Source organism: Tursiops truncatus, chromosome 6, assembly GCF_011762595.2.
Source record: "Tursiops truncatus isolate mTurTru1 chromosome 6, mTurTru1.mat.Y, whole genome shotgun sequence".
In the NCBI taxonomy this organism is placed as follows: Eukaryota; Metazoa; Chordata; class Mammalia; order Artiodactyla; family Delphinidae; genus Tursiops; species Tursiops truncatus.
The window spans coordinates 68,851,257-68,876,245 of record NC_047039.1 but is presented as its reverse complement, the minus strand read 5'-3'; the positions used below and the strand labels follow the sequence as shown (position 1 = coordinate 68,876,245).

Sequence of the window (24,989 nt, the reverse complement as noted above, 5' to 3'; positions counted from 1 at the left end):
AGCACTCACAGAATTATCCTCCACACCTTTCCACACAGGGTAAAAGTTATTGCCCCAGGAAGGGCTTCTCAAATGCTGAGAACTGCCCACAAAATTTCCATTTTAGAGGCTTCTAATATCCTAAAATATGAAAAAATGCCAAAACCAGATTTTTAAAAATAATAGTACTTTTTAAACTTCTACACCTAACAAAAGAATGTTTTTAAATATAATATACTCAATGGTGATATTTACAAGGTAACTATAGAATCTATTAAAAAATGTTACAGGGGCTTCCCTGGGGGCACAGTGGTTGAGAGTCCGCCTGCCGATGCAGGGGACACGGGTTCGTGTCCTGGTCTGGGAAGATCCCACGTGCCGCGGAGTGACTGGGCCCGTGAGCCATGGCCGCTGAGCCTGCGCGTCCGGAGCCTGTGCTCCGCAACGGGAGAGACCACAACAGTAAGAGGCCTGTGTACCGCAAAAAAAAAAAAAAAAAAGTTACAGGCAGTATAGCACAGGAATGCAACAGGAGTCAAACATGCAAGCTATTCCTCACCTTCCAAGTCTGTTGATCATGTTTTGTTTACGTGTAAAGGCTCATTGGGAAGTGACATTTGAAATATAAATTTCAAGTCCTTTGAAACGTAAACTCTTCATTCAAAAACCCTTAACTCCCATCCTCATCATAGTGCTTACCTCCACGCATCTTTGGCAAGGAAACCACAAGCAAATAATGAAAGAGTTAGGGATAAGATTTGCCCTTTAAAAAGAAGGGGGAAAGAGAGAAATAGAGGAGCCAGATGAGGCCATTATGTCCAGATCTACTTACAGGTTGAATTGAAAAGAATTTCTTTCCACAACCCCCTTGCAACTCATTCCCTGTTGCCAAGGAGGCCTTGACCTCCCCCTTGGATAAGCAGAGCCCCACACCAGCCTCCCAAGAGAGTGAACTGTCATGGGAGCTCTGACAATCAGGCCAATGAATTAGCAGGCTATGACTAGAATAATTTTCCCTAGACTTTTCTGGTGAAAGTAAGCTATTCCTCCTGCAGAGATGCTTCAGGAGTTTATAACCTGTAAACTGAGATTGTTTTTCTGAAGTAATTACAAGGCACCAATGAACACTGAACACTGAGTACTATTTTAAATGATGAGCTATTTTACTTTCAAGAGAAATAAACAGTGAGAGATTTAAAGTGATTATAATGACAGACAAACACACAGAGTAATGCATTTATAACTGGAAACTGCAGGTCAAAGTATGACACTAAATATATAACAGGACATGATATACCCATGCTTTTGTGGAATTGTAAGGTTCATGACATGATGTGATTGTTTTATTGGGTTACTGAATTGTAGAAAAAATTATATACAGACGAATAGTATGCAGGAAGTCAGCATGACGCAGTAAAACAGCATAGGATTTGGTATCTTTCTGATCTTCTCCTCTCTCCTTATCTCTGCAATCTGGCTTCTGCCCCCATCACTGCCTAGCCCCTAGTTTCCCTGAAACTACTTTTTTTTTTTTCTTTTTGCTGTACGCGGGCCTCTCACAGTTGTGGCCTCTCCCGTTGCGTGTGCTCCGGACGCGCAGGCTCAGCGGCCATGGCTCACGGGCCCAGCCACTCCGCGGCATGTGGGATCTTCCTGGACCAGGGCACGAACCTGTGTCCCCTGCATCAGCAGGTGGACTCTCAACCACTGCGCCACCAGGGAAACCCCCTGAAACTACTTTTTCCAACAAGGTAAACTCACTGTTGCTCAATCCAAAGAACACTTTTCGGTCTTTGTCTTACTTGATCTCCCGCCACAGCATTTGACTCTGTGGAAAATGCCCTCTTTCTTCATACTCTCATTCTTGACTTCCTTAACATTCATCTCTCATGGATGTCATCTGATAACTCCTTCTCAGTCTCCTTGCAAATTCTTCTTTCGTCTTGATCACTTCAGTGTTATTGTAAAGGTGCCACTGTGGGTTCTTTTTTTTCTTCTCAATGTACATTATCTCCCTGATGACTTCATCTATGACTTCAAGTGCTTTCTCCTTGCTAAAGGACTTCCTGATCTGTACCACCATGTCTGATCTCTCTCCTGAGCTCCAGAACTATAGAGCTAACTGCCTATCCGACATTATATCAGTTATCTGTTACTGTAAAACAAACCACCCCCAAATAGTAACTCAAATCAATGGTAATTATTTATTTTACTCACAAGTCTGGAGGTCAGCTTGGCTCAGCTGGTAGTTCTGACTGCATGCAGGTCTCTCACGTAGTTGTGGTCAGACAATGGTTGGGGCTGACAGCATCTCAAAGTCGTCTTCATTCAATTGTCTGTTAGCCAGGATGGAAGCCTTCAATAGCTGGAGACTTGAACTCTGGGCCATCTCTCTCTATATGTAAGTATGTGGTCACTCCATGTGGTGGCCCCAGGGTAGGCAGACTTCTTACATGATAGCTGAAAGCTCTGAAAAAGAACTCATGTTCAGAACCAATCTAACATTCAGAGCAAGGCCATGTTAGTCTCCTATTGGACATAAACAATCTCACAGAATACCAGCCTTAGACAAGGTTACTCTGAGATCATGACAGGATGAAATAAAGAAAGGTCTCTTCATAACTTTGTGTAAGTACAGACAAAAACACATCACTATGGCAACTGCAAAATGTCCAACCATAGAATTACCCCCACATTCTGACAACACACAATCTAGACCAAATTTCTTTCTTAAACCTTCCCCCAAATCATCCAACCAAATCGCAAATCCTATAATGGGTTCTTTCTAACACATTCCTACTGAAACATCCTGTGGTTTTCCCCTGATGTGCATTCTCCCTTTCTACAAAGTAACAAATCCAACTTGTTTAGCTACAAGTGTGTTCCTGGTGGGCTTTGACTGAAGGGCACTGACAGCTCCCAATATTATTCCATTATATGGATGTATCCTCATTTATTTAACTAATCCTTTATTGTTGAGCTTTTAACTTCTATATCAGTCAAGGTCCAGTTGGGAGACAGAAACCACTAGTTATTTGAACAGGGAAAAATTAATACCAAAAAAATAACTACTAAAAGAGGTACGAGTGGGCTCTAAGGGGGCTCTAACTTTAAATTACCTGCTCTTTTAATTTGTGATACTTGGATCTCTTAAAGCCCACTTTTACCTCTTTTAGTAGTTATTTTGTGGGGGTATTAATTTTTCCCTGCTCAAATAACTGTCGTGGTTTCTGTCTCCCAACTGGACCTTGACTGATATAGAAGTTAAAAGCTCAACAATAAAGGATTAGTTAAATAAACGAGGATACATCCATAAAATGGAATAATATTGGGAGCTGTCAGTGCCCTTCAGTCAAAGCCCACCAGGAACAAAATAAAGAAAAATAATAAAATAAACAAAATAAAAACAAACATAAAGAAATGGGACCTAATTAAACTCAAAAGCTTTTGCAGAGCAAAGGAAACCATAAACGAAACAAAAAGACAACCCACAGAATGGGAGAAAATATTTGCAAACGTCGTGACCTACAAGGGATTAGTCTTCAAAATTTACAAACAGCTCATGCAGCTCAATATCAAAAAAAAAAAAAAAAACCCAATAAAAAAATGGGCAGGGGCTTCCCTGGTGGCGCAGTGGTTGAGAGCCCGCCTGCCGATGCAGGGGACATGGGTTCGTGCCCCGGTCCAGGAAGATCCCACATGCCGCAGAGCAGCTGGGCCCGTGAGCCATGGCCGCTGAGCCTGTGCGTCTGGAGACTGTGCTCTGCAACAGGAGAGGCCACAACAGTGAGAGGCCCGCATATCGCAAAAAAAATGGGCAGAAGACCTAAATAGACATTTCTCCAGAGAAGACATACAGATGGCCAAGAGGCACATGAAAAGATGTTCAACATTGCTAATTATTAGAGAAACGCAAATCAAAACTATAATGAGATATCACCTCGTACCAGTCAGAATGGCCATCATTAAAAAAATCTACAGGGCTTCCCTGGTGGTGCAGTGGTTGAGAGTCCGCCTGCCGATGCAGGAGACACAGGTTCGTGCCCCGGTCCGGGAAGATCCCACATGCCGCGGAGCGGCTGGGCCCATGAGCCATGGCCGCTGAGCCTGCGCGTCCGGAGCCTGTGCTCCGCAACGGGAGAGGCCACAACAGTGAGAGGCCCACGTACCGAAAAAAAAAAAAAAAACTACAAACAATAAATGCTGGAGAGGGGGTGAAGAAAAGGGAACCCTCCTACACTGTTGGTGGTAATGTGAATTGATGCAGTCACGATGGAGAACAGTATGGAGGCTCCTTAAGCAACTAAAAATAGAGCGACCATATGATCTAGCAATCCCGCTCCTGGGCATATATCCAGAAAAAAACATGGTTTTTTGAAACATGGTTCAAAAGGATACATGCACCCCAATGTTCATCGCAGCACTGTTTACAATAGCCAAGACATGGAAGCAACCTAAGTGTCCATCGACAGATGAATGGATAAAGAAGATGTGGTACATATATACAAAGGAATATCACTCAGCCATTAAAAAGAATGAAATAGTGCCATTTGCAGCAACATGGATAGACCTGGAGATTATCATACTAAGTGAAGTTAAGTCAGACAGAGAAAAATAAATATCATATGATATCACTTATATGCAGAATCTAAAAAAAAGATACAAATGAACTTATTTATAAAACAGAAACAGACTCACAGACTTAGAGAACAACTTATGGTTACCAGGGGGGAAGGGTTGAAGGGAGGGATAGATTGGGAGTTTGGAATTGACAAGTACACACTGCTATACTTAAAACAGATTACCAACAGGACCTACTGTATAGCACAGGGAATGCTCTTAATATCCTGTAATAACCTAAATGGGAAAAGAATTTGAAAAATAGATAAATGTATACGTATAACTGAATCGCTCTGCTGTACACCTGAAACTAACATGACATTGTTAATCAACTATGCTCCAATTAAAAAAAAAAAAGCAGGTACTACCTCTAGCCTGAGGAATAGGAACAATAAAGGACTAGGATTAGCCCTCTGGGCCCCAAGGCTCAGATTCAAACCTCTTCAAAAAGGGAGTCGCTACCACAGGCAGCCTGCAGTGGCAAAAAAAAAAAAAAAAAACTTGGCTGAGGGCACAGGCTGGCACTGATCTGTAAAAACAGCTCATCACGGCTGCTGGGTGTGGATAGGCGGGAGCTGGTAGGCGGGAGCTGGTCTGCAGGAGTGACCTGCCTTTGCTGGTTGGTGTGGGCGGGCCAGAGTGTGTCTGTTGAAGTGGCCAGCATTGCTTGTGGGCGCAGACAGCTGAAGCTGCTCTCAAGTGGCTGCAGATAGGGAGAGATGGCCTGAGGGTGCAGCTCAAGCTCCTGCTTATGGCTGTGGGGCTCAGAATGTATACGGAGGACTGGAACCTGGAAGAGAAGTGTTTTCTTGCAACTACTGCGTCCAGTGCCCTCTACTGATGAAATGAATATCCCGCCAGCTGGCAAAAGAAACGTTTATAGGACTTAGCTAGAGTAACACAAAGGAAGACAAAGAAGGGTGAATTTGGAGCTCAGAGACAATAAACTGATAACTGTCACCTTGTACGTTTTCACTGTTATAACTAACAATTATCAACATTCACATACATCTTTATGGATATCTTATTATTTTCCTTAGGAGAAATTACTGAGTCCAAAGACTCAAACATTTAAACAACTTTGGATATATAATAATAATAATAAAACTTTTCCATAAAGCTGTGCAAATTTATGTTCATTCCAGCAGAATTTGAATATATGAAGAACAAGCACACGCGGGGCAGTTCTAGGAGGCTGATGTGTTGGAACAAATCCTCACACAGTGAGTGAGTGATCTTAGCTGACTGCCCAGCTTAGCCAGTTCCTGTTCTCCACTCATTTTTTTGTGGAGTCTTTCTCTAAGGTGATTTTGTGGGTTTTTTGTTTGTTTGTTTGTTAAAATAGCTAGCAAAGCAGAGATAAAGCTAAGATTCTAATAGTTGGAAAAAATTTTTTTAATGAAACATGAGACTATCCACAAATGACATCTGATTCTTGAAAAAAGTGTGATTCAGGAAAGCCAAGGTCCATGTCCACATTTTGAAATTGAGGGCTTCAGACATATTTAGAACGTCTCCTCACTAATGTCAAGATTCTCATACACTAACTTGCAGGGTTGTTATGAGGATCGGTAATGACATATATAAAACACCCAGGAGGAGTCAATACATAGCAGCTTTAGTTCCCGAGAGCATTGCTGTTAAACTGCTAAGAATCCAAGTGTATATATTTTCCATATATATATATATATATATATATATATATATATATATATATATGCCAAAGTTGTTTTCATTAACGATGTAAATACAACTCCTCATTCCCGAGCTATAAGTGTGCTACAATAAAGTTATGCCCTGATGACTATTAATTACAGATTTGATGGTATTTCTTTCCAGCTTCTTAACAAATACCATTTGTCTTTAACTGCATTCACTGCAATAAAATCTCAATGCAATGAGCGAAAGTGGAAGGGAATCAGATATTACATGTTCTTTACATTTGTCTTTGTTCCCAATGCACTTAATTTTTATTACCATTTGGGCACTTATCCTGCCTATGCTGTGGCAGGCAGGGATACTCACCGCTATACTAATGAGGAAAATGACTATCTTGCCTATGTTGTAATAAACCATTTACATGTGTCTTCATTTTAAGAAGACTCGGTGAAGCAAAAGCCCATTTCGAGTAATTATCAATATTTCTAGCATTGTGCTTTATATGTGTAAGTTCCTTAAATACCAGGGGTGCAAACACAAATGCTTTCATGGACCAGGCATGTTATCATAAATAAATGAAACTGGAATAATTTAAAATAGTAGGGATCCACGGGGGACATACAAAACTGGAGAAAGCTTACCCCATCTAAAGACATTTATACAAAATAAAATAAATTAAATTAAATGACAAAATAAAACAAAAGATACTAGGGGAAAAAATCTACAACCTACATTAGACTGTTAGCCCACTTATGACTTCTGTATGAATCTTGGGTAAACTGAATTAGATGCTGAAGTAGTGCTAAGAAAGAACTAAAACTGGGTTCACCAAAGAAAACCAGGACTGATTTCTGAGCCAGAAGTCTCACTGATTCTAGCTCAGTCCCTGGAGCTCCGCACTCTCTATATCCCTTTGGCTTCCACGATGCCAGCATCTCCCCATTCTTCCCCATATCATTCCCCACGATGCACTGCATTTGAGCCCTTAATTTTTTTTTTTTTTTACTGTAAAACTCACTAACATAAAATACACTGTTTTAACCATTAAAAAGTATAAAATTTATGGCACTTAGTACATTCAAATGCTTTGCAACCATCACCACTATCTAGTTTCAAAACATTTTCATCACCCCAAGAAGAGACCCTACCATTAAACAGTCGCTCCCCATGTCACTCTCCCCCAGTGCCTGGCAACCACTGGTTTTCTTTCTGTGAGACCTCTGTTTTTGTTTTTTATTGCATCCTCAGTTCAGCCAACAACCAAAGTAAATTAGAGCAGAACTGAAGTCTGATAAGATGAGAAAACAGAGCACTGAGTTGGGGCAGAAAAAAAGCTCTCCAGTTGTGCTTTCTGGATTCAAAGTTAGGATAGGAGGGAACACCAGTGATAAGCCCCTTTGCTCTCCTCAGTCTGGCTACAGAGTCCATCAACTCACTCCAGAATGAAAAGATATGACAGGTCTCCTATTCTCTCAGTTTTTAACTGCATTTTCACTTTCTTCTATCTAGTTCTTTTATTCTTTTTAACACAAATAACTTGCAACTTATTGAAATACAATTAATTTGAAGATTGAAGTTTGAGGTAATTTCCCTACTGAAGTTTTTTTCCTGTTCTCCCTTGGTCATTTCTCTTCTTTTACCCTAAATTGTGACTGATTATATATTCTGTTGCCCCTCCAAATGCTTTTGCTTTATGCTTTGAGTCAGCTGAAAATGAGTTTACTATGCCTGGTATAAACACTCGCACAATTTCTCTTGTGTCAAAGTGCTTTCCTTGGCTGAATCGGGATTGTCCATTGATGGTGTCAGTCTCCTTGGAAGCATGTGAGGCACTCTGAATTGGGAGGAGTCTCCTCCAAGGCTGAATCTCTCTAAATGGTGAATTGCCAGCTAGTTATACCAATACGTCGAAATACCTCTTGAGGTGCAACGTAATCACTATAAATCTACACTGACCAGATCTTGGGATTCCTGGAGGTCAATCTTTTAGTCACTTATTCATCAGTCCATGATAAATTCACTTGTACCAAATTTGGCCAGTTTTCTTTTTTTTTTCCAACACCTTTATTGGAGTATAATTGCTTTACAATGCTGTGTTAGTTTCTGCTTTATAACAAAGTGAATCAGCTATACATATACATATACCCCATATCTCTTCCCTCTTACGTCTCCCTCCCACCCTCCCTATCCCACCCCTCTAAGTGGTCACAAAGCACTGTGCTGATCTCCCTGTGCTATGTGGCTGCTTCCCACTAGCTATTTATTTTACATTTGTTAGTATATATATGTCCATGCAACTCTCTCACTTCATCACAGCTTATCCTTCCCCCTCCCCGGGTCCTCAAGTCCATTCTCTATGTCTGCATCTTTATTCCTGTCCTGCCCCTAGGTTCTTCATAACCTTTTTTTTTTTTTTTAGATTCCATATATATGTGTTAGCATACGGTATTTGTTTTTCGTTTTCTGACTTACTTCACTCTGTATGACAGACTCTAGGTCCATCCACCTCACTACAAATAACAGTTTCGTTTCTTTTTATGGCTGAGTAATATTCCATTGTATATATGTGCCACATCTTCTTTATCCATTCGTCTGTCGATGGACACTTAGGTTGCTTCCATGTCCTGGCTATTGTAAACAGAGCTGCAATGAACTTTGTGGTACATGACTCTTTTTGAATTATGGTTTTCTACGGGCATATGCCCAGTAGTGGGATTGCTGGGTCATATGGTAGTTCTATTTTTAGCTTTTTAAGGAACCTCCATACTGTTCAACATAGTGGCAGTATCAATTTACATTCCCACCAACAGTGCAAGAGTGTTCCCTTTTCTCCACACTCTCTCCAGCATTTATTGTCTGTAGATTTTTGGATGATGGTCATTCTGACTGGTGTGAGGTGTTACCTCAATGTAGTTTTGATTTGCATTTCTCTAATGATTAATGATGTTGAGAATTCTTTCATGTGTCTGTTGGCAATCTGTATATCTTCTTTGGAGAAATATCTACTTAGGTCTTCTGCCCATTTTTGGATTGGGTTGTTTGTATTTTTGATATGGAGCTGCAGGAGCTGCTTGTAAATTTTGGAGATTAATCCTTTGTCAGTTGCTTCATTTGCAAATATTTTCTCCCATTCTGAGGGTTGTTTTTTCGTCTTGTTTATGGTTTCCTTTGCTGTGCAAAAGCTTTTAAGTTTCATTAGGCTCCATTTGTTTATTTTTGTTTTTATTTCCATTTCTCTAGAAGGTGGGTCAAAAAGGATCTTGCTGTGATTTATGTCACAGAATCTTCTGCCTATGTTTTCCTTTAAGAGTTTTATAGTGTCTGGCCTTACCTTTAGGTCTTTAATCCATTTTGAGTTTATTTTTGTGTATGGTGTTAGGGAGCATTCTACTTTCAATCTTTTACATGCAGCTGTCCAGTTTTCCCAGCACCACTTATTGAAGACGCTGTCTTTTCTCCATTGTATACTCTTGCCTCCTTTATCAAAAATAAGGTGACCATATATGTGTGGGTTTATCACTGGGCTTTCTATCCTGTTCCATTGATCTATATATTTTTTTGTGTGTGCCAGTACCATGCTGTCTTGATTACTGTAGCTTTGTAGTACAGTATGAAGTCAGGGAGGCTGATTCCTCCAACTCTGTTTTTCTTTCTCAAGATTGCTTTGGCTATTCGGGGTCTCTTGTGTTTCCATACAAATTGTGAAATTTTTTGTTCTAGCTCTGTGAAAAATGCCAGTGGTAGTTTGATAGGGATTGCATTGAATCTGTAGATTGCTTTGGGTAGTAGAGTCATTTTCACAATGTTGATTCTTCCAATCCAAGAACATGGTATATCTCTCCATCTGTTTGTATCATCTTTAATTTCTTTCATCAGTGTCTTATAGTTTTCTGCATACAGGTCTTTTGTCTCCTTAGGTAGGTTTATTCCTAGGTATTTTATTCTTTTTGTTGCAATGGTAAATGGGAGTGTTTCCTTAATTTCCTTTCAGATGTTTCATCATTAGTGTAAAGGAATGCAAGAGATTTCTGTGCATTAATTTTGTATCCTGCTACTTTACCAAATTCATTGATTAGCCATAATAGTTTTCTGGTAGCATCTTTAGAATCCTCTGTGTAGTATCATGTCACCTGCAAACAGTGACAGCTTTACTTCTTTTCCAATCTGGATTCCTTTTATTTCTTTGCCTTCTCTGATTGCTGTGGCTAAAACTTCCAAAACTATGTTGAATAATTGTGGTGAGAGTGGGTAACCTTGTCTTTTTCCTGATCTTAGAGGAAATGGTTTCAGTTTTTCACCATTGAGAATTATGTTGGCTGTGGGTTTGTCATATACAGCCTTTATTATGTTGAGGTAAGTTCCCTCTATGCCTACTTTCTGGAGGGTTTTTATCATAAATGGGTGTTGAATTTTGTCGAAAGCTTTCTCTGCAGCTACTGAGATGATCATGTGGTTTTTCTCCTTCAATTTGTTAATTTGGTGTATCACGTTGATTGATTTGAAGAATCCTTGAAATCCTGGGATAAACCCTACTTGATCATGGTGTATGATCCTTTTAATGTACTGTTGGATTCTGTTTCGTAGTATTTTGTTGAGAATTTTTGCATCCATGTTCATCAGTGATATTGGCCTGTAGTTTTCTTTCTTTGTGACACCTTTGTCTGGTTTTGATATCAGGGTGATGGTGGCTTCATAGAATGGGTTTGGGAGTGTTCCTCCCTCTGCTATATTTTGGAAGAGTTTGAGAAGGATAGGTGTTAGCTCTCCTCTGTTTGATAGAATTTGCCTCTGAAGCCATCTGGTCCTGGGCTTTTGTTTGTTGGAAGATTTTTAAACCCAGTTTCAATTTCAGTGCTTGTGATTGGTCTGTTTATATTTTCTATTTCTTCCTGGTTCAGTCTTGGAAGGTTGTGCTTTTCTAAGAATTTGTCCATTTCTTGCAGGTTGTCCATTTTATTGGAATATAGTTGCTTGTAGTAATCTCTCATGATCCTTTGTATTTCTGCAGTGTCAGTTGTTACTTCTGCTTTTTCATTTCTAATTCTGTTGATTTGAGTCTTCCCCCTTTTTTTCTTGATGAGTCTGGCTAATGGTTTATCAATTTGGTTTATCTTCTCAAAGAACCAGCTTTTAGTTTTATTGATCTTTGCCATTGTTTTCTTCATTTCTTTTTCATTTATTTCTGATCTGATCTTTATGATTTCTTTCCTTCTGCTAACTTTGGGGTGTTTTCGTCCTTCTTACTCTGATTTCTTTAGGTGTAAGGTGAGGTTGTTTATTTGAGATGTTTCTGGTTTCTTGAGGTAGGATTGTATTGCTATAAACTTCCCTCTTAGAACCGCTTTTGCTGCATCCCATAGGTTTTTGGTCATCGTGTTTTCATTGTCATTTGTTTCTAGGTATTTTTTGATTTCCTCTTTGATTTCTTCAATGATCTTCTGGTTATTTAGTAGTGTATTAATAGTCTCCATGTGTTTGTATTTTTTGCAGATTTTTTCCTGTAATTGATATCTAGTCTCATAGGATTGCGGTCAGAAAAGATACTTGATACGATTTCAATTTTCTTAAATTTACCAAGGCTTGATTTGTGACCCAAGATATGATCTATCCTGAAGAATGTTCCATGAGCACTTGACAAGAAAGTGTAATCTGTTGTTTTTGGATTGAATGTCCTATAAATATCAATTAAGTCCATCTTGTGTAATGTATCATTTAAAGCTTGTGTTTCCTGATTTATTTTCATTTTGGATGATCTGTCCATTGGTGAAAGTGGGGTGTTAAAGTCCCCTACTATGATTGTGTTACTGTTGATTTCCCCTCTCATGGCTGTTAGCATTTGCCTTATGTATTCAGGTGCTCCTATGTTGGGTGCATAAATATTTACAATTGTTATATCTTCTTCTTGGGTTGAATCGTTGATCATTATGTAGTGTCCTTCTTTGCCTCTTGTAATAGTCTTTATTTTAAAGTCTATTTTGTCTGATATGAGAATTGCTATTCCAGCTTTCTTTTGATTTCCATTTGCATGGAATATGTTTTTCCATCCCCTCACTTTCAGTCTGTGTATGTCCCTAGGTCTGATGTGGGTCTCTTGTTGACAGCATATATATGAGTCTTGTTTTTGTATCCATTCAGCCAGTCTATGTCTTTTGGTTGGAGCATTTAATCCATTTACATTTAAGGTAATTATCGATATGCATGCTCCTACTACCATTTTCTTAATTGTTTTGGGTTTGTTATTATAGGTCTTTTCCTTCCCTTGTGTTTCCTGCCTAGAGAAGTTCCTTTAGCATTTGTTGTAAAGCTGGTTTGGTGGTGCTGAATTCTCTTAACTTTTGCTTGTCTGTATAGGTTTTAATGCCTCTGTCAAATCTGAATAGGATCCTTGCTGGGTAGAGTAATCTTGGTTGGAGGTTTTTCCCTTTCATCACTTTAAATATGTCCTGCCACTACCTTCTGGCTTACAGAGTTTCTGCTGATAGATCAGCAGTTAAATTTATGGGGATTCCCTTGCATGTTATTTGTTGTTTTTCCCTTGCTGCTTTTAATATTTTTTTCCTTGCATTTAATTTTTGACTTTTTGTTTAGTATGTGTCTTGGCATGTTTCTCCTTGGATTTATCCTGTATAGGACTCTCTGAGCTTCCTGGACTTGATTGACTATTTCCTTTCCCATATTAGGGAAGTTTTCACTTATAATCTCTTCAAATATTTTCTCAGTCCCTTTCTTTTTCTCTTCTTCTTCTGGAACCCCTATAATTCGAATGTTGGTGTGTTTAATGTTGTCCCAGAGGTCTCTGAGACTGTCTTCAATTCTTTTCATTCTTTTTTCTTTATTCTGCTCTGCAGTAGTTATTTCCAATATTTTATCTTCCAGGTCACTTATCCCTTCTTCTGCCTCAGTTATTCTGCTATTGATTCCTTCTAGAGAATTTTTAATTTCATTTATTGTGTTGTTCATCATTGTTTGCTTTTTAGTTCTTCTAGGTCCTTGTCAAACGTTTCTTGTATTTTCTCCATTCTATTTCCAAGATTTTGGGTCATCTTTACTGTCATTACTCTGAATTCTTTTTCAGGTAGACTGCCTATTTTCTCTTCGCTTGTTTGGTCTGGTGGGTTTTTACCTTGCTCCTTCATCTGCTGTGTGTTTCTCTGTCTTCTCATTTTGCTTAACTTACTGTGTTTGGGGCCTCCTTTTCACAGGCTGCAGGTTTGTAGTTTCCGTTGTTTTTGGTGTCTGCCCCCCATTGCTAAGGTTGGTTCAGTGGGTTGTGTAGGCTTCCTGGTAGAGGGGACTGGTGACTGCGTCTGGTGGTATGTTTTGGGGTGTCTGTGACCTTATTATGATTTTAGGCAGCCTGTCTGCTAATGGGTGGGGTTGTGTTCCTGTCTTGCTAGTTGTTTGGCATAGGGTGTCCAGTACTGTAGCTTGCTGGTCATTGAGTGGAGCTTGGTCTTAGTGTTGAGATGGAGATCTCTGGGAGACCTTTTGCCGTTTGATATTATGTGAACAGGGAGGTGTCTGGTGGACCAATGTCCTGAACTCGGCTCTCCCACATCAGAGGCACAGGCCTGACACCCAGCCGGAGCACCAAGACCCTGTCAGCCACACAGCTTTCTTTAGGGATTAGTCTAATTTTGTTTGCCTGTAGTGGGCTGTGTGCAGAAGCCTTGCACCTAGCACATGGGATTAGTGTCCCCAGCGAAGAACTGCTGTGAGCAACACGACAATTTGGTGCGCAGCCCTGTGCAGAAGTGCTGCCCTGGACACCTCAATTCCTACCTTTGTTTTTAATCTCACTAGAGGTGATTTAACTATGATTTAAAATCAATTGAAATCATTTAACTTGTGTAGTTTTGCTACCAACTCGATTCATAGTTAATGTTTATTTTTACTTTCTTTTAAGAAATTGTTCCGTTTTACTTTGCCTTTTTTTAATTATAGAAAATATTAACTTGGTTCCAAAGTCATATCTACTAGCAAGCTATACCCAGAAGAGTCTCACTTGTTCTATCCCCATCCTTTTCATCATTTTCATCTCCATTCAGATATATATATAATGTGAGAGAGAGAGAGAGAGATTTTAAGGAATTGCCTCACAAAATTGTGGAGAGTGACAAGTCTAAACTTTGCAGGGAAAGTCACAAAGCTGGAAATTCAGGTTAAGAGTTGATTTTGCAGTCTTGAGGTCAAATTCTTTCTTCTTTGGGAACCCTCAGTCTTTTCTTTTAAGGCCTTCAACTGATGGAATGAGGTCCACCCACATTAGAAGGGTAATCTACTTTACTCAAAGTCTATTGACTTAAATGTTACTCACACATAAAAAATACCTCCACAGCAACATTTAGACCAGTTTGACCAAACAACTGGGCACCATAGCCTAGCCAAGATGACACAAAATTAACCATCACCTTACAAATATATATTTATATTCATATGTTCATATGTATATGTACAAACACATACCCATACTCACATATTCTTCTTAGATAAATGGTAGTTTACGAGTCATGTTTCCTCTATCTTGCTTTTTCACTTAACAGTTTATCCTCAAGATTACCTCTGGCTGTGTATAGAAATCGTCCTCATGCCCTCTCTCAGCTGCATAGTATTTCATTATATGGATATAACATCACGAGTTCATAGTCTCTATTGGTGGTCATTTGAGTTGTTTCCACTCTTGCTCTTACAAGTCATGCTGCAGTGGAGAGCATTTTCATGTGCTGTCATTTTGTAAAACGCATGTAAATGCCTGTGTGATGAATGAATTTATTTTGGAAGCTTTGAAATTCACAGTGGTCTTTTAACATTTGGTATTGTCTCAGATAACATATTTGAATCATGCAGCCGCCATCATGTGAGGGTCTAAGAAAATCTCTAACACTTAAAAAGAGTCCTCATACTGGACCATTAAGCATTTTCATGCCTAGAAGAAAATGTATGAATAGTTCTTGAAAAAATTCTCTATCTCTCTAATTTTTTTACTTAATTTTGCTTAATTTAAATGTGTAATACAAAATGAGACATAAACTACTTATAATGATAATTCTTATATAATAACAAGACTTCACAAACTCAAAACAAACAGACTTACAACATTAATACACTATATTCAACAGCTATCCTTTGGGGATGCAGGGTGGTATCCAGGAACCAATCCTCCAAAGATGACACGGGATGACTTTATATAAACCCCAGACATTATATATGCATATATATATATATACATACATACACATACGTATTTACATTTTAACTTTCCCCAACGTTTCACATCTAGTATGCAATAAAGCTGAGATTCAAACCCAGATCTTTCTGTTCCACTAAACAACCCAGACTAAAACAGGCCAGTGGTTTTTTATGACTTGGGGAAATTAAGATAGAAGTGGTTGTGATTCACTGAAAGAGACCTGGGTTCTGAATCCAGATAATTGTAGCCCAGCTCTACTATGAAGTAACTTTGTGAATTTGGACATGTCCCTGAACCTCTCTGGATTTCAGCTTCCTCATTTGCAATGTAAGAGGGCCAGATTAGGTCATGGCTTTACAGATGTAAAATTCTGTGAATTTTCTATATTGGCAAAACATCTCTTTTATGACAGAGTAAAGACTTAAACAATATTCTTCCTTTTTTGGCTGTGGAGTTTCTTATTACATCTAAGCATCAACCAATGGGGTCAAAGAGAGACTGGGAAATTTTTCTGCAAATTTGGAAAGCGTCTATTCCAAATTTTTTTTTTTTTTTTTTTTTTTTGCGGTATGCGGGCCTCTCACTGTTGTGGCCTCTCCCGTTGCGGAGCACACGCTCCAGACACACAGGCTCAGCGGCCATGGCTCACGGGCCTAGCCGCTCCGCAGCATGTGGGATCTTCCCGGACCGGGGCATGAACCCATGTCCCCTGCATCGGCAGGCGGACTCTCAATCACTGCGCCACCAGGGAAGCCCTCCAAATATTTTAATGCTAAAGGATGACCGTTTGATTGAAGGATATGGTTAAAAAATATTAAACACTATCTTGGAAATACCATGTTGGATTAGAAAAGCCATTTTAGAAATCATTCAGTATTACCCCCTCACTTTACTGATGCAAGTTATGTGATTTCCCGAAGACCACACAGCTTACTTGTATTATAGACAGCTTTATTACTGGGGATATTAAGATCAAACATACCATAATGCCTTCAAAATGATCTTATCATATTCACCACAAAAATACAGAAAATGAAAGCAGTGTAAGAGAGTGGTTAAGTGTAGGCTGTGAAATTAAATTGCCTGGGTGCAAATTCCAACAGTGCTACTTTGTGATTTTGAACCAATTATGTAATCTCTTCATGCCCCAGTTCTCTTCCTCTGGTAAATGAGGGTGACAATAATTGCACATACCTCTAGTTTACCAGGAGAATTAAAATAGTAAATCCAGGAAAACTGTTTAGTATATTGTCTGACACATAGGAAATAATCAATACTAGCTAGGATTAAGATTATATTGTGTATTTGATACATTGGCTAAATTTGGTTTCATGTTTCAATTGTATTTCTTTCCCTGGTATTCAGGGTCAGAATTATTCTAAAATGACCTTTTAAGGATTGTCAATCTATAAGTTAGACTATGATAAAAGCATCCAATAGAAAAAAAGAACTCTAAAATTAATTTTAAAAAGAATGGACCCAGGTATAGAGCTGTTTTCCACTGTAGTACACTAGAGTCAAGTTATTTCCTTGAAAACCCTGTAAAAATGACTCAGAAGTCATACATAAGTAACACCTCATCCACTGTTCTCCAAATTTTTGTCCTCCATTAAGCAGTCAATGATCTGATTTTTGCCAGTGTATGGACATTGCTAAAACATCACCATATTTAAATGACAGTGATTAAATCCATTTAACACACTGTGTATGAATTTCAAAAGGTCTTTATGACTGTTTATCTCATCTTTATGGACCTTTAAACTTAATAGCTTTGGTTGCAATACAGAAGTGATTTCCAAAAGTTAAGCATCTCTTCAAAGCTACTGCCAGACTGTTTAGTTGATCAAAATTATGATGTCATCCAGACACAGATCTCTGTGTGTCCTTGCTCTTCAACTTGTCCATTAATTAATAATATAGTGGTGGGGTGTGTGGGGAGTGAGATATGGTCCCCTGTCAGTTAACGAAGACATTAGTCAAAAGAAATATCAGTTCAGTTCAGGGAATACAAATGTCACCGTTTTGCTCTGGTTCAATAGTTTTAGGATGATATATAGGTTCATTTAAAACTCATAGTACAATAACCCATGTTGGAGTTATCAATTCCTCTCCTTCCCCATCTGAAATGTTAAGGTAGCCAGTCTTAAACACAGAGCCCCAGAAGATTATAATCAAAAGAACTAGCTCGGGCTTCCCTGGTGGCGCAGTGGTTGAGAGTCCGCCTGCCGATGCAGGGGACACAGGTTTGTGCCCCGGTCTGGGAGGATCCCACATGCCGCGGAGCAGCTGGGCCCGTAAGCCATGGCCGCTGAGCCTGCACGTCCTGAGCCTATGCTCGGCAACGGGAGAGGCCACAACAGTGACAGGCCCGTGTACCAAAAAAAACAAAAGAACTAGCTCATGGCACATTCCCCAAGCATACCCCTGCTATAGTTGTGCTAATCAAAAATGTCTATAGACATTGCCAAACATCCCCTAAGGGGTAAAATCTTCCCAGATTGAGAATCAGTCTCATGCATCCAACAGAAGACTGATTGTCCTAGATCAGGGATTAGTAAATTACAGCCCATAGGCCAAAAATAAAACCCACTGCCTATCTTTGTAAATAAAGTTTTATTGAAACACAGGCATATTCATTCACTTACTTATTGTCTATGCTGCTTTCTCACTAAAAGAGCAGAATCGAGGAATGGTGACAGGTATTGTATAACCCATAAAACCAAAAATATTTACTATCTGGCTCTTTAGGAAAAAAATTTGCCAACTCCTGTACTAGTCTACTGATTTCAAACATTTTTTTAGTGATGACAACTTTTTATAATGAAATCTTACATAAAAATTGTGTCAGACAGGGTCCAGATGGAACTTTCAACTTGGGTAATTTGAGAAAGTAAAGCATATGCAGAATAATTTATATAGGCAATTTCAAACGTGTGTCAGAGTATAGAGAAATCACGAAGGGCTAAGAAAGCTGGGCATTATTACCGTCTCTAGGCCTGAAGGGGAGAGGACCAAAACGACCTCATAGGAAGGGAGCCAGAGAATGAATACCTCCCTCACATTCTCCCTTTCTCCAGTCTCAGACCAGTGTTCCCCAATGGCTAAATCCAAACAGAAGCAGGAGAGCAAGATAACCCACGGATACGGTCCTTATTCATCAGCCTACCAGGTCACAGAGCAGAATGTACAGGGTGGAAACTAGACCTGGGGGACAAACAGAAAAGAAACCCAGCATAGAGCCCTAATAACCGAAACTGATCAAAGCAAAGTTTCTGTGATGTTTAGTGGAGGAAGGTATTGAGATCAGCACAGGTTGGCCTTATCTTGAACCCACTGGTCCAAGGTGAAATAGAGAACACAGTTTGAAAAGTCTCCTAAATCCCCTTCTGGCCTTCTCACTTCATTTGTCTCCTTTCTGAAGCAAAATCCCATAGTCAGATATTTCAATGCTGTCTTTTCTAACAAACTTCAATCCTTAAACCCATTTCCCCCATTCAAACCTTAAATCCCAAGTACCAGACATGCCCCCATCCGTCTCCTGCCTGCTACCTTCTCTGTTCATGTCCTCAAGCTACTAAACATTGGTAGAAAGAATTTAATTACCCTGATTACTGAATCCCTACAATGTCATAATATCAGATAACAGGGGCCTAACTGCTTGCTCAGCTTCCCATGACTTTCAGCCCTTAACTAAAACTGCCAGAATATCCTAATCACCAAATCTGATAGCCTTTTCCTAAAACTTCATCAACCTTAACTTCTTTGCATCAAAAGATCTTGCCATTATTCCTTCCATCTTGATTTACTTCTTCTGGCTTCCAAAGCACCATATATTCTTTTTTTTTTTTAAATTTAAGTATACTGATTTACAATGTTGTGTTAGTTTCAGGTGTACAGCAAAGTGATTCTGTTATACATATATGTATATCTATTCTTTTTCATATTATTTTCCCATATAGGTTATTACAAAATATTGAGTATAGTTCCCTGTGCTATACAGTAGGTCCTTGTTGGTTATCTATTTTATATATGGTAGTGTATATATGTTAATCCCAAACTCCTAATTTATCCCTCCCCCACACCCTTTCCCCTTTGGTAACCATAAGTTTGTTTTCTATGTCTGTGAGTCTATTTCTATTTTGTAAATAAGTTCATTTGTATAATTCTTTTAGATTCCACATATAAGCAATAACATATGATATTTGTCTTTCTCTGTCTGGCTTACTTCACTTAGTATGATAACCTCTAGGTCCATCCATGTTGCTGTAAGTGGCATTATTTCATTCTTTTTTATGGCTGAGTAATATTCCATTGTATATATGTACACATCTTTATCCATTCATAAGTCGATGGACATTTAGGTTGCATCCACGTCTTGGCTATTGTAAATTGTGCTGCAATGAACACTGGGGTGCACGTATATTTTCGAATTAAAGTTTTCTCTGGATATATGCCCAGGATTGGGATCCCTGGATCATATGGTAACTCTATTTTTATGTTTTTAAGGAGCCTCCATACTGTTCTCCATAGTGTCTGTACCAGTTTACATTTCCACCAATAGTGTAGGGGGGTTCTTTTCTCTCCACACCCTCTCCAGCATTTATTTTGGATGATGGCCATTTTGACCAGTGTGAGGTGATACCTCATTGTAGTTTTGATTTGCATTCCTCTAATAATTAGCGATGTTGGCCATCTGTATGTCTTCTTTGGAGAAATGTCTACTTAGATCTTCTGCCCATTTTTTGTCTGGGTTGCTTGTTTTTTTTGATATTGAGCTGCATGAGCTGTTTGTATATTTTGGAAATTAATTCCTTGTCAGTCACATCACTGCAAACATTTTCTCCCATTCTGTAGGTTGTCTTTTTCTTTTGTTTATGGTTTCCTTTGCTATGCAAAAGTTTTTAAGCTTAAACGATCATATACCATGATCAAGTGGGATGTATCCCAGGGGTGCAAAGTTTTTCAGTATCTGTAAATCAGTGTGATACACCACATTAACAAATTGAAGAATAAAAACCATATGATCACCTCAACAGATGCAGAAAGCTTTTGACAAAATTCAATATCCATTTATGATAAAAACTCTCCAGAAAGTTGGCATAGAGGGAACATACCTCAACATAATAAGCGCCATATATGACAAACCCACAGCTAACATCATACTCAACAGTGAAAAGCTGAAAGCATTTCCTCTAAGATCAGGAACAAGACAAGAATGCCCACTCTCACCACTTTTATTCAACATAGTTTTGGAAGTCCTAGCCACAGTGACCAGAGAAGAAAAAGAAATAAAAGGAATCCAAATTGGAAAAGAAAAAGTAAAACTGTCACTGTTTGCAGACAATAGGATACTATACATAGATAACCCTAAAGATGTCAACAGAAAACTACTAGAGTTCATCAATGGATCTGGTAAATTTGCAAGATACAAAATTAATGCACAGAAATCTCTTGCATTTCTATACATTAACAACAAAAGATCAGAAAGAGAAATTAAGGTAGCAATCCCATCTACCATTGCATCAAAAAGAATAAAATCCCTAGGAATAAACCTACCTGAGGAGGCAAAAGACCTGCACTCTGAAAACTATAAGATGCTGGTGAAAGAAACTGAAGGTGACTCAAATGGAAAAATACATCATGTTCTTGGATTGGAAGAATCAATATTGCTAACATGACTGTACTGCCCAAGGCAATCTACAGATTCAATGCAATCCCTATCAAATTACCAATGGCATTCTTCATAGAACTAAAACAAAAAATTTTTAAAGTTGTATGGAAACACAAAAGATCCTGAATAGCCAAAGCAACCTGGAGAAAGAAAAATGGAGTTGGAGGAATCAGGCTCCCTGACTTCAGACTATACTACAAAGCTACAGTAATTAAAACAGCATGGTACTGGCACACAGAAAATATATAGATCAATGGAACAGGATAGAAATCCCAGAAATAAACCCATGCACCTATGGTCAATTAATCTACAACAAAGGAGGCAAAAATATACAATGGAGAAAAGACAGTCTCTTCAATAAGTGGTGATGGGAAAACTGGACAGCTACATGTAAAAGAATGAAGTTAGAACATTCTCTAACACCGTATACAAAAATAAACTCAAAATGGATTAAAAACCTAAATGTAAGACCAGACACTGTAAAACTCCTAGAGGAAAACATAGGCAGAACACTCTTTGACATAAATCACAGCAATATCTTTTTGCATCCATTTCCTAGAGTAATGGAAACAACAAAAATAAACAAATGAGAGATGTATCTTGGTGATATTATTTGAACCTTGGATCAAGCCAAGCCTGAAGCCTTCTTCTCATTTTACTTTTCACAATTGCACCAGATTACTCTTCCTAAATCATCATTTTGATTGCTTAAAACCTCCTTAAGTGACCACACAATGAAATCCCAAATCAGTGGTCTGATGTTAAAGTTATTTCATTACCTGACACCAACCCAACCCATCCATGCTTGCTCTCTGACTCCCCTTCCCGTACCTCATGCTGTAGCTCCATTGTGTGTTTGTGTGTTTATAGTCACAATGCTGTGCATTAGCTCCCCAGAATTTATTCATCTTCCAACTGCAAGTTTGTACCCTTTGACCAACACCCTCAGCCCCTGGTAACCATCATTCTACTCTTTGTTTCTGTGAGTTCAGCTTTTTTAGATTCTACATACAGTGATATCATACAGTATTTATCTTTCTCTGTCTGACTTATTAGGTATTTGACAGAGCACATGTAAACACATATCCTATTTTCCTCTCAAAAGGAAGGTCTCTGAGATGGAAGAAATCTCTATCCCATAACATAACTAAATAGAGGTTCTTTAAACTTTTTCAGTTCTGATGATGAATAGTAAACCAACACAGTTAATCTATTCACTAATTTGTTTATTATCCATTCACTCAACAAGTGCTTATTTAACTCACCAAGTTCTTATGTAATGCCTAGTGTGTGTCAGGCATCATTACAGGCTTTGAGGATATAGTAGTAAACAAAACAGATGAAAATTCCTGCTCATAGAGCTGTGGAAAGAGACAGCAAAAAAGAAGAAAAATAAGTAAAATTTGTAATATTTTGCTGAATATGTGATAACTGCAGGAATAAATAAATAAGTAATAAATAAATGCAGGATAAACGTGGGGGTAAATTGCAACCCCGCACTTAGAAACGTTTCTAGCCATGATCAACTCCCCTTAGATGGTGGGTAGAAATGTGACGATATTGAGCTAGTGAATAGAGGAGGCTCTTGTAAACCATTCCATATTAAAAATATTTAGTAAATCTTGTAAACTTTCAGGAGTATGGGGGTATATTCTTGTTTCAGCTTGGCTCATTTCTAAGGTAATTTTCATGGTGAATTTCAGTATATAGCTCCTTTTTTGCAGTTATGTTCAGGATTACAATGAGAGCTTATCAGCAGAAGAATTGTAAATACTTGAAATGTATTCAATTTTGACATACTGGCATTAAAATTAAAAGCATATTGGGCATCAATGTTTTCTCCTTCATAATTACAGGAAACTTTATCACCAAGTGATGATGGCCCTTTCTCCCATTATATTCCAACAAAATAACAGCCTTAAAACTGAACTTGGCATTGCTGTGGCCAGAGGAAATGTTTTATACTTAGCTTCAGAACATAGAAATTTTTCTGACCCAACAAATCCATGAAAAATGATGTGTTAATGTATGTGTGTGTTTGTGAGAGAGAAAAAGAGAGACAGAGAGTGTTTGTTGGACATTATACATACGTGGTTATGGATAGAGAAAGGAAAACAGGCAAAGAGCCAGTAAAATAAGCAATAAAAAATCCTTGGTTTGTGGTCAGGCATGAAGCTGTAGCTTGGGCCTTCAGTGGCTCCAGCAATGAGTTAATAAGCCAATAAAATATGTGTCCATTTTAAATGTTCATAGGTCAAAGCACTTGAAACAAAGTGAGTTACATGACCAAGTTCCCCTGAGTCAGGATCATATTCTTGTTCGCCAAGACGCCTTAAATATTTAGCAGAGCTATCTGTACTACTGAAAAAATAATCTCCATAAAGCTCTCAAGACCACCTCTATATACAGTACTCTAAACGACATTGAATAAAATAAAAATGAAATGATCTATAGTGGTGGCAATCTAGTCTTCCTCCTACCACCTCCCAAAACTAAAAGCCATAAGCTAAATAGCAGATGCTCTTTATTTTTGTTGTGAGTCAACAAGTTTGGCAATTTCTCTCTAGTCAGAAATGTCCACTGGGGAGGAAGTAAGTCTCTACCTAAAAATTTGAGTATTTTTACAAAGAACAACATTCATCTTAGAACAAGGAAATATTAGTCACAAAACACAACAACAAAATGTTTTCAGGGTCCCAAAGTTTCTGGATGTGTGGCATACTTGGGATTCACCAACAGGAAAATCAGTACAATTCACTGGCATGTATAATTCTGGATTTAGTCTTCACCCATTGCTTATTGGTTGAGTGAACTTGAGTTACTCTACTTTCTCAAGTCTCAGTTTCATTTGTTATGATATTGTAGAGGAGAAAAAATCATTTTCCCTCTACTCTTCTGAGTTCTAGCTAAGACTCCTGTAATACAAAAACAGATTCATAAGAGAAAAACAAACAAGTTTATTAACACGTATACCTCAAGTACACGTGGTAGATACACAGGGGAAAATGAGTAACTCTCCAGGGTGGCTTAGAATTCTGACTCAAATACCATCTTCACCTAAAGGCCAAAGAAGGGAAGGTGAGAAAAGGTCAGTCACAGGAGGTTATTAGCACAGTAAACAAGGATAAGTTTGCTACGCAGATTTAAGTTGGTGCCTTCTCCATGGGTAAGATTCTCTTGTGATTTAGAATCAAACTTCTCTTTCTGATACAGAAAGGGAGATGTCCTCGACCAATGGAGAGTCTTAAGGTTGTCATGAGGATTCAATGAACTAAGGTAAATAAGGTATTCAGACACAGTTGGAACATAGAAAGTGCCAAATAAAAGTTAACCATTATTATTTCAGATCGATGTTTCTTCACGTGTGGTCCCTGGACTAGCAACGGCAACATTACCTGGGAACTTAGAAATACAAATGCTCAGGCCTCATCCAACACCTGCTGAATCAGAAACTCTGCAGGCAGGACCCAGCACTCTGTTTTAACAAACCCTGAAGGCGATTCTGGTAACCACTGAAATGAGAACCATGCTTATAGAATATAGGGTTACACAAAAAAGAAATTCTAATACAATTCATCACTAAGAACTTCTGTTTTATTGTGACTATTTAAATGCAGAAGAATGCTTGGTTTTATTTCTTTCCAAACAACTAAAAAAGAAACCCAGCAGTAGCTTGAGAACAGTAGGATTTCCATAGAATAACTCTTCCCATCTTATTTTTGACTTTGCTTAGACAGACTCCTGTAGGCCACACAACCATATTCCAAGAGATCTATTATTAAATTGTGTTAATGTATTTTGTAAAGCCAAAGATACAATGGAAAAACTCAAAAGAGAGAGCCTACAGTATTGGTGAGAATTACAAAATTA

General features: G+C 38.5%; 1 protein-coding gene across 3 annotated transcripts in view; it reads right to left on the bottom strand.

Moving 5' to 3' along the window:
- Nucleotides 1–24,989, bottom strand: part of TMC1 (transmembrane channel like 1) — a 385,896-nt gene that overhangs the window by 161,227 nt on the left and 199,680 nt on the right. For all 3 annotated transcript variants that reach the window (XM_073806217.1, XM_073806218.1, XM_073806219.1), the window contains exon 4: nucleotides 2,197–2,448. The gene's annotated coding sequence lies outside the window, so the exon portion shown is untranslated. The remainder of the gene's footprint in view (nucleotides 1–2,196; nucleotides 2,449–24,989) is intronic.